We start from the raw sequence: 12500 nt of genomic DNA, 5'->3' as shown, positions 1-12500 counted from the left end.
AACTGGAACATGCAATGGATCCTTGAATGCTTGTTGATTCTCATCATTATGAGATTTGGCAAATGGATTTCAAGACTGCATTTCTTAATGGCAATCTTGAAGAAGAAATCTACATGTTGCAACCGGAAGGTTTCATAGCAAAGAACCAAGAGCATATGGTATACAAGTTGAAAAAGTCCATTTATGGACTTAAGCAAGCATCTAGGTCATGGAACATCAGATTTGATCAGGCAATCAAATCATTTGGTTTTGAACAAAATCTTGATGAACCATATGTGTACAAGAGACATCAAGACAAAGTAGTAATGTTCCTAGTGCTTTATGTAGATGATATTCTACTCATTGGAAATGATATAGGGGTAATGTCATCGATTAAAGTTTGGTTGTCAAGCCAATTTGATATGAAGGAGTTGGGCGAAGCTAACTATATTCTAGGGATCAAGTTTTGGCGAGATCGAAAGAATAGGATATTAGGTTTGTCACAAGCTGGATATATAGATAAGGTTCTAGAACACTTTAGCATGCAAAACTCCAAGAAAGGATTACTTCCTTTTAGACATGAAGTTCCTCTATCTGATGACCAAAAGCCTAAGACTCAACAGGAAGAACATATGATGAGACAAGTTTCTTATGTTTCTGCAGTGGGAAGTCTCATGTATGCCATGCTTTGTACTAGACCGAATATTTGTTATTTAGTTGGCATGGTCAGCCGATATCAATCAAATCTAGGACCTAAACATTGGCAAGCTGTAAAACATATTCTCAAGTATCTAAGGAGAACGAGGGATTATATGCTTGTTTACCGGTGTGAGGATTTGATTCCCATTGGATATACAGATTCAGTTTTTTAGTCGGATCTAGATTTTAGAAAATCCACATTAGGATGTGTTTTCACCTTGGGAGGTGGAGCCATAAGTTGGAGGAGTGTTAAATAATCTTGTATTGCGTACTCCACCATGGAAGCCGAATATGTTGCTGCTTGTGAGGTAGCAAAGGAGGCTGTTTGGCTCAAGAAATTCCTTTCTGATCTTGGTGTTATGAGAATTGAGCAAGTTCCTATTACATTGTCCTGTGACAATAGTGGAGCGATTGCACAATCTAAGGATCCTAGATATCACAAGAAAGGAAAGCACATAGAAAGAATCACATCATTCGAGACATTATTGCTCGTGGAGATGAGGTTGTAGCAAAGATTGATGGTACAAAGAATCTAGCGGATCCCTTTACCTAAGCCTTGCCCCAAAGGACTTTCGAGTCACATTTGTAGGAGATGGGAGTTAGATTAGTGCACAATAGTCTTTAGTGCAAGTGGGAGATTGTTAGGATTAGTACCCTTAAATCCTATTGTGTGATGCTATGTGTGTTATTATGTATGACATTATGTATGACTTAATGTTGTGATCAATAAAGTTGTTTTATTATTAGCTGAAATAATGGTAACATGAATATTGGGACATTATCATATAGTCCATGAGATGCAAGTATGTGATTTATGTGAAAAGTCACAGAAAACATAAATTACAAGTTCTTTATAAACTCAGAAGTGTAATTCGTAGTCAGTGATGAAATTGAGCATTTCATCTGCGAAGACTATAACATATCAACTAAGATGATTTGTCTTGATCATGGAAATGGAGATTTCAAAAAATAATAAACACTTCCAATATGAATGTAAACCGCCTTATAGCACCATGCAAGCCACCCGCTTGCTCCAACTCAACAATCCACCCCAACACAATTATCAACATCTCAAGTACAAACTTTTAAGCAAAAATTGCTTACTATGCTCAAGCCAAGCACGCACCTTTCCAAAAAAAATCCAAACTTATCACAATAAATGAGTGGTTAACCTGCAAAATAAAAGAGGACAATTAAAGCCCAAATTCTTACTTGCTATATTTTTAATACTAGCCTGCAAAATTACTTACTTGCTATATTGTTAATACTAGCCCAAATTCTTTGAGACTTGATTAACATTAAAGCCACATGTTAAAAAAACATATTAAAACAAGGAATGAAACTCACAATCTCATATAGCAATTATCAAACTACAAGTCAAGCAATCCAATTCCATAACTCTTAGAGACAATTTATAAAACACTTGGCATGCAACAAGTATAAATTTCACTCTCACATATGTCAACACCATCCTAATGCAAAGAAAACACACTTTCAAAATCAAGCCATCTCAACACATGCAATAACAAAACTCATATGGTTGTTCTAGGAAACCAACCCTCAAATACCCATTAGCAAAATAGAGAACCAAAACACCCCATCGAAGCAAACACCTCCAAAAAGATTGTAATTTTCAGATTTAATAAATCATTTGCTACCCAAATCCTTATAATCCTCTAATCTTCCAATATTCACCAAACCCATCAAGTATATACCATAAACATTATAAAATAACAAAACCCAATATAGTTCATAGAAGAAATTGAGAGAAGACTCATATTTTTACCTTGGGTTTGATCCACTTTGAAATCTTATGGATTTGGCTACTAGGAGGATTAATGGAGAGAAATCCTCACTTTGTTGGAGGTCTTAACTTGTGAAAGGAAAAATGAGGAAGGAGACTAAAATTTAGCGTGCAAAGCACTAAAAATGTGTGAGTTAGGATTTGGTCATGGCAGGGGAAGTAAATGAGAGAGTAGAGAAGAGAGTAAAGAGGGGAGGGGTTGCTGTAAAATATGAGTGTGGGCAAACCAACGTGTAGTGGAAATAGGGTAGGTGTTGGTATGGACACAAATACGATAATACCCCCACTTAAAATCATATTGCCAAAACAAAGTGGAGGAAAAAAAAAAAGAGAAGTGGGAGTGTGGGACACGAAGGGGAAAAAAAAGTGAAAAAAAGTGTGGGAAATGGGCAAAAGTTTGTGTAGGAAAAGTCAAAAATTGTGGGAACTTTTAGCGACATTTACAAAACGTCGCTATAGACCTTTTCCCCTTCTTGCTTACTGCTGCTGGGGTTTGGGACGCGAAGTGAAAAAAAAAAAAAAAAAAAAAAAAGTTGAAAAAAGTGTGGGAAATGGGCAAAAGTTTGTGTGGGAAAAGTCAAAAATGGTGGGAACTTATAGCAACGTTTCTAGAAACGTCGCTATAGAGTTTTTCCTTTTGTTTACTGCTGGAGTCTTCTTTAATATACATCGACATTTCTAAAAACGTCACTATAAACCAAAAAAACGCTGCTATTGTTTTGAATTACAGAGACGTTTTCTAAAAAACGTCGCTAAAGGCTCACTATTTAGCGGCGTTTTTCAAAAACGTCACAGTATACCACTTATAGCGGCGAATTTAAAAAACGTCGCTAAAAAAAACGCCGCCTAAACCTAGATTTCTTGTAGTGTATCAATGAAGTAGATCCGTTATTTTTCCGCTACGTATGTTTTGTATGCGATACAAACATGTTATTATCCATCACATTTTTCATACTTTTTTACCAATACAATTCAATTTTTGAGCAAAGATGCCATAAGATTTTTCATATTTCTTTGAGGAATAAGCCTTTGGCTTTGACATCATACATTTTGAATACATATTGCTCCAAGACTATACATGTATCAAGATCTAATAAGACTATTGACCAATCATTCATGACAAGCTTGAAGATCTATTTACAAAAATCAAACATAGATTTCTAGATTTCGCTCACATTTAAAAAATATGCATACATAACAAGCTAAGCTCGTAATTCCCTACGCCATTACTACGGAGGTACTAGGCCAAACTCAACATGTGAAATACACAACACAAACGATCAATTTTTGAGATTTTTTTACTTTTTATGGATTTTTGAATTTTTTGACACACTAAAAAACAAAACAATAAAGTAAGATCAACAAAACAAGGTAAACAAAACAAAGACCTATAAAAGAAACATGCTAGGACGGAAGCAATGAAACTATGACCCTAAAACATTGGAAAAAATTAAAACATGGGCATTGTAGACACTTGATTTTGCACCCATAATTTAATCTTGGAAGATGGCTATAGTGACCATTCCTATACCCAAAATTTAGAGTTGCATTACATGATTCATTCATTGCATATCATAAAAATGATCTTGAGATTCTAATGATCGCGACGGTATGTTCGGTTCCTAAATCAGACCGTCGGATTGAAAGATATCAAATGATCAAGTTTTCAAGGTCTGCATGCATTTTGTTTGGGTGGAACCGACCGCACATGATTAATTTAAAATAATTTTGATTGGTTAAACAATTAAAATTAATTAAATAATTATGTGATTGGTTGTTGGTTAGTGTCAAAAGGATTGCTTACATGAGAATAAAGTGGATAATTAGTTAACAAAGAAATTATGGATAATTAAGATATTTATCTATAAGATAATTATCACTTTGGAGACCTGAATGTCAAGAAAAAGGGACTAATTTTTAGAATACAAATAAAAAACGTGTCTAGGTGTAATTTCTGGCTAAAAAATCCTTAAAAAAGGAGTACAAATTGAACCAAAACTCAAAAGTGGGCTTGGCCCCCAAGAGGGCTTGTGATGCGAACCTCAATCGACACGCTTTGAGACCCAACAAAAATATTGAAATATTCCTAGGAAAGCTAAAATTCAGATTTATGATAGAAACCCTAACCCAACGTTTATAATCTAAACGCGAACCAAAGGTATAAGTTGACCTTGACCCAATGATTATAAAGAATCACGAACCGAAGGTATAAAGTTTGAACGCCACAAGAAAGAATCCTTGATAAGTTCACAGTTCTTGAAGAACCAAAAGAGAGCAAAGCCTCACTTTTTCTGATTTTTATTCAATAATATTATCCAAAAATGTTTACAAATTTCAGAGCCTATTTAAGGGCTCCATAAAACTTGACAGACCAGAAAATATATTCTAAAATAACTCCTAATTGATACCTTACCATATCAGGAATCAAATTTGACCTAAAAAGCATTAAATGCACCTAAAAACAAAGAAAATACCTAAAAAACGTACTAAATAATAAAACCCTAAATAAAAGTTGATTTGGTCTGAAATTAGCAGATCCAAAATAGGAAAAAATCTGTCTTAACTGATATAGAGCTGGAAAGTCAATCAGCCATTAATTCATACCATAAATCACTCGCAATTCAGCCAGATCAGCCCTAAATAGCTTGAATTAAATTTATCACGTTTTCAGCTTCCTTTGGGCCAAGCTTGGAATGGCCTGCGTTAGAATCAGCAAAAATCTCTTGAATCAGCCCATTAAGTGCTTCTTTAATCTTCTTGGATCTTGCTCTTGTAATAGGCCCAACTGGAACATGCAATGGATCCTTGAATGCTTGTTAATTCTCATCATTCCCCCTCTCATCAAAAGGATTCATCCTCAAATCGTCACCTACATCAAAAGGAGAAAGATCAGAAACATTAAATGTGTCACTAATGTTATACTCACCTGGAAGATCCAACTTGTATGCATTATCATTGATTCTCTCAAGGACTTGAAATGGACCATCGCCTCTAGGATGCAGCTTAGATCGCCTACAGGCTGGAAATCTTTCTTTTCTCGTAACAGCAAGCACACAATGTAAATGATCAATATGCTCATCTAAATTCTGGCTATACACCAAAATATCATCAAAATAGACCACAACAAATCTGCCTATAAATGCATCCAATGCATGGTTCATTAACCTCATGAATGTACTTGGAGCATTAGTTAGACCGAAAGACATTACCAACCACTCATACAATCCATATTTAGTTTTAAAGTCAGTTTTCCATTCATCACCCTCTTTCATCCTAATTTGATGATATCCACTTTTCAAATCAATTTTTGTGAAAACACATGATTCATGCAATTCATCCAACATGTCATCTAGCCTAGGAATGGGACGTCTATACTTTACCGTAATGTTGTTGATAGCCCTGCAATCAACACACATTCTCCAAGTTCCATCCTTTTTAGGCACAAGCAGCACCGGCACCGCACATGAACTCATACTCTCTCTCACATGTCCCTTGGTCAGCAACTCCTCAACTTGCCTTTGAAGTTCCTTTGTCTCCTCCGGATTACTCCTATAGGCTGGTCGGTTAGGAATTGTCGCCCCTGGCACAAAATCAATTTGATGCTTTATTCCTCTAATAGGTGGCAATCCACTAGGAACATCTTTAGGAAACACGTCCTCATATTCCTGCAACAAAGAGACAACAACACTAGGCAAAGATTTGTCAAGTTCGTTAGTATTAAAACACACCTCTTTGTACAAGAGTACAAATATAGGCTGGTTTGTATAAAAAGCACTCTTGACATCACTCGCCTTAGCATAAAAACTCCCTTGTTTTTTTGTTTTTCTCTCATTTTTTCCACCCTCAACTGTCTTTTCACTCTTTTTTGTGTTTTCACTCTCTTTTTTCTGTTCACTCTCTTTTATTCTTTCAATCTCTTTCTCATCATCTTTTTTTGCATTCTCAATCTCACAATTTTTCAAGTCATTCTCCCTTTTCAGTTTCACTTGATCTTCATACACTTGTCTTGGAGTCAACGGTACAAGAGTAATGGTTTTATTATCTTTAACAAAAGAATACCTATTCTTGAACCCATCATGATTGACCTTCCTGTCAAACTGCCATGGCCTGCCCAATAAAATGTGACCCGCTTGCATTTGAACAACATCACAAAGTACTTAATTCTTGTACCTCCCAATTGTAAAAGAAACCAGTACTTGCTTATTTACCTTAACCACTCCATAATCATTCAACTACTGCAACTTATATGGTCTAGGGTGTTTCAAGGTAGATAAATTCAATTTTTCAACTAAAGTAGTGCTAGCCACATTAGTACAGCTCCCCCCATCTATAATCATACTACATACCTTGTTGTTGACGTAGCATCTAGTATGAAAAATGTTCTCCCTTTGTTGTTCTATATTATCCTCTTTGACTTGGGCACTCAAAGCACGCCTAGCTACAAGTGACTCACCCTCCACTGGATACTCCACTTCCTCATCACAAGCATCCTCAATTGATGGAATCTGATCATCATCTTCCTCGCTTTCAGTTTCCACCTCTCCATCAATACGTGCGATCATGGTCCTCTTATTTGGGCATTGTGAAACAATATGACCTACTCCCAAACAACGAAAACACTTAATATCACGATTACGAGTCTGGGATTCATTATTACCTTTGTTGACACTGGGAGCTTCATCTCTCCTTTTTGGTGGTCCGGCTTTGGACTTGAAAACAGCCCCTTCGTCTTTCCTCCCATTTGACCTCCATGAAGTAGAGGAGCCCGGATTTTGAAATGACCGAGTTTCTTTCCTTTTAAGCTGTCGTTCCACTTTTATTGCCATGTGGACCATGTCCTCCAACTCCATGTAGTGCTGTAACTCCACCACGTTGGCAATGTCCCGATTCAGCTCATTCAGAAACCTTGCCATGGTAGCTTCTCTATCCTCCTGATGTAAGACACAATTTATTGTTTAATTATTGTAATTTATTAATTTTGGTATTTTTATGTAAAAAACGTTATTTTAAGTTTAGGTGATTTATTTCCTTGTTTTTAGGTGCATTTAATGCTTTTTAGGTCAAATTTGATTCCAGATATGGTAAGGTATCAATTAGGAGTTATTTTAGAATATATTTTCTTGTCTGTCAAGTTTTATGGAGCCCTTAAATAAGCCCTTAAGTCTGTAAACGTTTTTCATATAATATTATTGAATAAAAATCAGAAAAGGTGAGGCTTTGCTCTTCTTTTGGTTCTTCAAGAACTGTGAACTTATCAGGGATTCTTCCTTGTGGCGTTCAAACTTTATACCTTTGGTTCGTGATTCTTTATAATCATTGGGTCAAGGTCAACTTATACCTTTAGTTCGCGTTTCGATTATAAACGTTGGGTCAGGGTTTCTATCATAAATCTGATTTTTAGCTTTCCTGGGTTAAATATTCCAATATTTTTGTTGGGTCTCAAAGCGTGTCGATTGAGGTTCGCATCACCTCCTTTACATTTGCTCGAATCATCGCAATCTCCATCTCCTTGTGGTAGTCATCCACGCTCCTATAGCCTTGAGTAAGACTCTGTAATTTCTGATACAAGTCCCTATAGTAGTGACTAGGAACAAACCGCCTCCTCATGATTGCCTTCATTTCCTCCCAAGTCTCAATAGGTCTCTCATGGTTTCTCCTTCTGTTCATCCCAAGTTGATCCCACCATATAATAGCATTGTCAGTATACTCAATGACAGCGAGTTTTACCTTTTTCTCCTCGGAGTAGTTGTGGCACTCAAAGATTAACTCCACCTTCTTCTCCCACTCCAAGTATGCTTCTGGATCATTTTTCCCTTGGAATGTTGGTATCTTCATTTTTATGTTTCCTAGGTTCCTGTCAGTCCCATCTTGCCATCTTGGATCTCTTCGGAAACCTCTGCCACGCCTTTCTCCCCTTGGCACAAACCTGCCCTCATTGTTCAATGAAGCTTGATCTTCTTCATCTTCAAACTCATGCTCATGGTAGTCATCAAAATCATTCATGCGAGAATGCCTTTCTTGCCTTCTAGCATTAGGGCCTCTTTGGGGACGTTCCTCACGCAAAGTAGCAATAATAGTGTCTTGTCTATCCATCCGATCCCGAATCTCATTAAACACCACGTTCATGCGTTCAAATTGTTGTTACATAGCCTGCAAAATGATGGACGACTCCTCCCCTTCTTCCCCTATTTGATGTTTCATACCTGAAAGACATACTTTTGAAACAACAGAGAATTGTTAGAAATAATTCTTCACAACACTCCCTCACATGTTTGCACTCAAATTATGTCACTCCCACTCGTGTTTCACTCTTAAATTGGTTTTTTCCTGATAGTAGTCTCACACTCTCTTGCCTTTTTTCACTCTTAACTTCGCCTTTTCAGTTCTTCATTAAACTAATAAACTTGATCAAGAAATTTAACTTGTAGTGTAAAAACAAATACCAACGGCAAGAAAATATGACAGAAACACTAAATCAAAGGAAGAGGACAAAAGAAAACAATATTCTAGTCTGAGAGAATTGAAACTACAAACAATTTTTTTTCTTTTTTTCTAATTCTTTTCTGATGTCTTTTTTTTTGTCGTTTTTTTTTTTGGAGCTGGGTGCACGATTTTAACCTAGTGCACTTCCACAAAAACAAAAAAATAAGAACGATGAATGAAGAACACAAAAGAAACAAGATAGGATGATAACAGGAAACAAAAAGATAAAGGGATAGGAAACTGATTTTAGAACCTGTGCTCTGATACCAAATGATGCGAACCTCAATTGACACGCTTTGAGACCCAACAAAAATATTGGAATATTTACCCAGGAAAGCTAAAATTCAGATTTATGATAGAAACCCTGACCCAACGTTTATAATCGAAACGCGAACCAAAGGTATAAGTTGACCTTGACCCAATGATTATAAAGAATCACGAACCGAAGGTATAAAGTTTGAACGCCACAAGGAAGAATCCTTGATAAGTTCACAGTTCCTGAAGAGCCAAAGAAGGGCAAAGCCTTCGGCACTCTTAGAGTGCCGATTGGCCCAAATGTGTGGTTCGGCCCGGGAACCTCCTGATTGAGGTAAAACCTATATTTTTCGACTTTTTAGAGATAAGGACGCATTCCAATTCGTATCTGATCTTATTCAGCTTGCTTTTTAAGCATCCCAACCTCTATAAATAGAGGAAAAATATAGGTTTTACCATTAATTCACATCATAAATCACTCCCAATTAAGCCAGATCAGCCCTAAATAGCTTGAATTAAATTTATTATGCTTTCATCTTCCTTTGGGCCAAGCTTGGAATGTCCTGCGTTAGAATCAACCCAAATCTCTTGAATCAGCCCATTAAGTGCTTCTTTGATCTTCTTGGATCTTGCTCTTGTAATAGGCCCAACTAGAACATGCAATGGATCCTTGAATGCTTGTTGATTCTCATCATTCCCCCTCTCTTCAAAAGAATTCGTCCTCGAATCGTCACCTACATCAAAAGGAGAAAGATCAGAAACATTAAATGTAGCACTAATGTTATACCCACCTGGAAGATCCAACTTGTATGCATTATCATTGATTCTCTCAAGGACTTGAAATGGACCATCCCCTCTAGGATGCAGCTTAGACCGCCTACGAGCTGGAAATCTTTCTTTTCTCATATGCACCCAAACCCAATCACCCAGGTCAAAGAGGACTTGTCGACGGCCCTTGTTGGCTTTGGTCGCATTCTGCTCATTTTTCTTCTCTATATGTTGCCGTACACTTTCATGGAGTTTCTTCACCATCTCAGCCTTCCTTTCACCATCCAAACTAGTCATTTCATTAACTAGTAAGGGTAGCAAATCCAAAGGAGTTAGTGGATTAAAACCATAAACAATCTCAAATGGTGAAAAATTAGTAGCAGAATGAACACTCCGATTATATGCAAACTCAATGAATGGCAAACAATCCTCCCAATTTTTCAAGTTCTTTTGAATTATAGTACGCAATAAAGTAGATAAAGTTCTATTCACTACCTCAGTTTGTCCATCTATTTGGGGGTGACAAGTAGTCACATTAGTACAGCTCCCCCCATCTATAATCATACTACATACCTTGTTGTTGACGTGGCATCTAGTGTGAAAAATGTTCACCCTTTGTTGTTCCATGTCATCCTCTTTGACTTGGGCACTAAAAGCACGCCTGGCCACAAGTGACTCGCCCTCCACTAGATACTTCACTTCCTCATCACAAGCATCCTCAAGTGATGGAATCTGGTCATCATCTTCCTCGCTTTCAGTTTCCACCTCTCCATCAATACGTGCAATCATGGTCCTCTTATTTGGGCATTGTGAAGCAATATGACCTACTCCCAAACAACGAAAACACTTAATATCACGATTACGAGTCTGGGATTCATTTTTACCTTTGTTGATACTGGGAGCTTCATCTCTCCTTTTTTGTGGTTCGGCTTTGGGCTTGAAAACAGCCCCTTCGTCTTTCCTCCCATTTGACTTCCATGAAGTAGAGGAGCCCAGATTTTGAAATGACCGAGTTCCTTTCCTTTTAAGCTGTCGTTACACCTTTATTGCCATGTGCACCATGTCCTCAAACTCCACGTAGTGTTGCAACTCCACCATGTTGGCAATGTCACGATTCAGCCCATTCAAAAACCTTGTCATGGTAGCTTCTCTATCCTCCTCTACATTTTCCCGAATCATGGCAATCTCCATCTCCTTGTGGTAGTCATCCACGCTCCTATAGCCTTGAGTAAGACTCTGTAATTTCTGATACAAGTCCCTATAGTAGTGACTAGGAACAAACCGCCTCAACATGATTGCCTTCATTTCCTCCCAACTCTCAATAGGTCTCTCATGGTTTCTCCTTCTGTTCATCACAAGTTGATCCCACCATATAATAGCATAGTCAATAAACTCAATGACAGCGAGTTTTACCTTTTTCTCCTCGGAGTAGTTGTGGCACTCAAAGATTAACTCCACCTTCTTCTCCCACTCCAAGTATGCTTCTGGATCATTTTTCCCTTGGAATGTTTGTATCTTCATTATTATGTTTCCTAGGTTCCTGTCAGTCCCATCTTGCCATCTTAGATCTCTTCGAAAACCTCTACCACGCCTTTCTCTCCTTGGCACAAACCTGCCCTCATTGTTCAATGAAGATTGATCTTCTTCATCTTCAAACTCATCCTCGTGGTAGTCATCAGAATCATTCATGCAAGAACGCCTTTCTTGCCTTCTAGCATTAGGGCCTCTTTAGGGACGCTCCTCACGCAAAGTAGCAATAACAGTGTCTTGCCTATCCATCCGATCCCGAATCTCATTAAAGACCACGTTCATGCGTTCAAATTGTTGTTGCATAGCCTGTAAAATGATGGACGACCCCTCCCTTCCTTCCCTATTTGATGTTTCACACCTGAAAGACATACTTTTGAAACAACAGAGAATTGTTAGAAATAATTCCTCACAACACTCCCTCACGTATTTGCACTCAAATTATGTCACTCCCACTCATGTTTCACTCTGAAATTGTCTTTTTCCCGATAACAGTCTCACACTCTCTTGCCTTTTTCCACTCGCAACTTCGCCTTTTCAGTTCTTCATTAAACTAATAAACTTGATCAAGAAATTCAACTTGTAATGTAAAAACAAATACCAACGGCAAGAAAATATGACAGAAACATTAAATCAAAGGAAGAGGACAAAAGAAAATGATATTCTGGTCTGAGAGATTTGAAACTACAAACAATTTTTTTTTTTTTTTTTGGGAAGTGGCTGCACGATTTTAACCTAGTGCACTTCAACAAAAACAAAAAAATCAGAACGGTGAATGAAGAACACAAAAGGAATAGGATAGGATGATAACAGGAAAAAAAAAAAAGGGATTAAAAACTGATTTTAGAACCTGTGCTCTGATACCAAATGATGCGAACCTCAATCGACACGCTTTGAGACCCAACAAAAATATTGGAATATTTAACCCAGGAAAGCGAAAAATCATATTTATGATAGAAACCCTGACCCAACGTTTATAATTGAA

This window comes from Castanea sativa, chromosome 1, assembly GCF_040712315.1.
Source record: "Castanea sativa cultivar Marrone di Chiusa Pesio chromosome 1, ASM4071231v1".
NCBI lineage: Eukaryota > Viridiplantae > Streptophyta > Magnoliopsida > Fagales > Fagaceae > Castanea > Castanea sativa.
Note: the sequence above shows the minus strand (reverse complement) of the source record.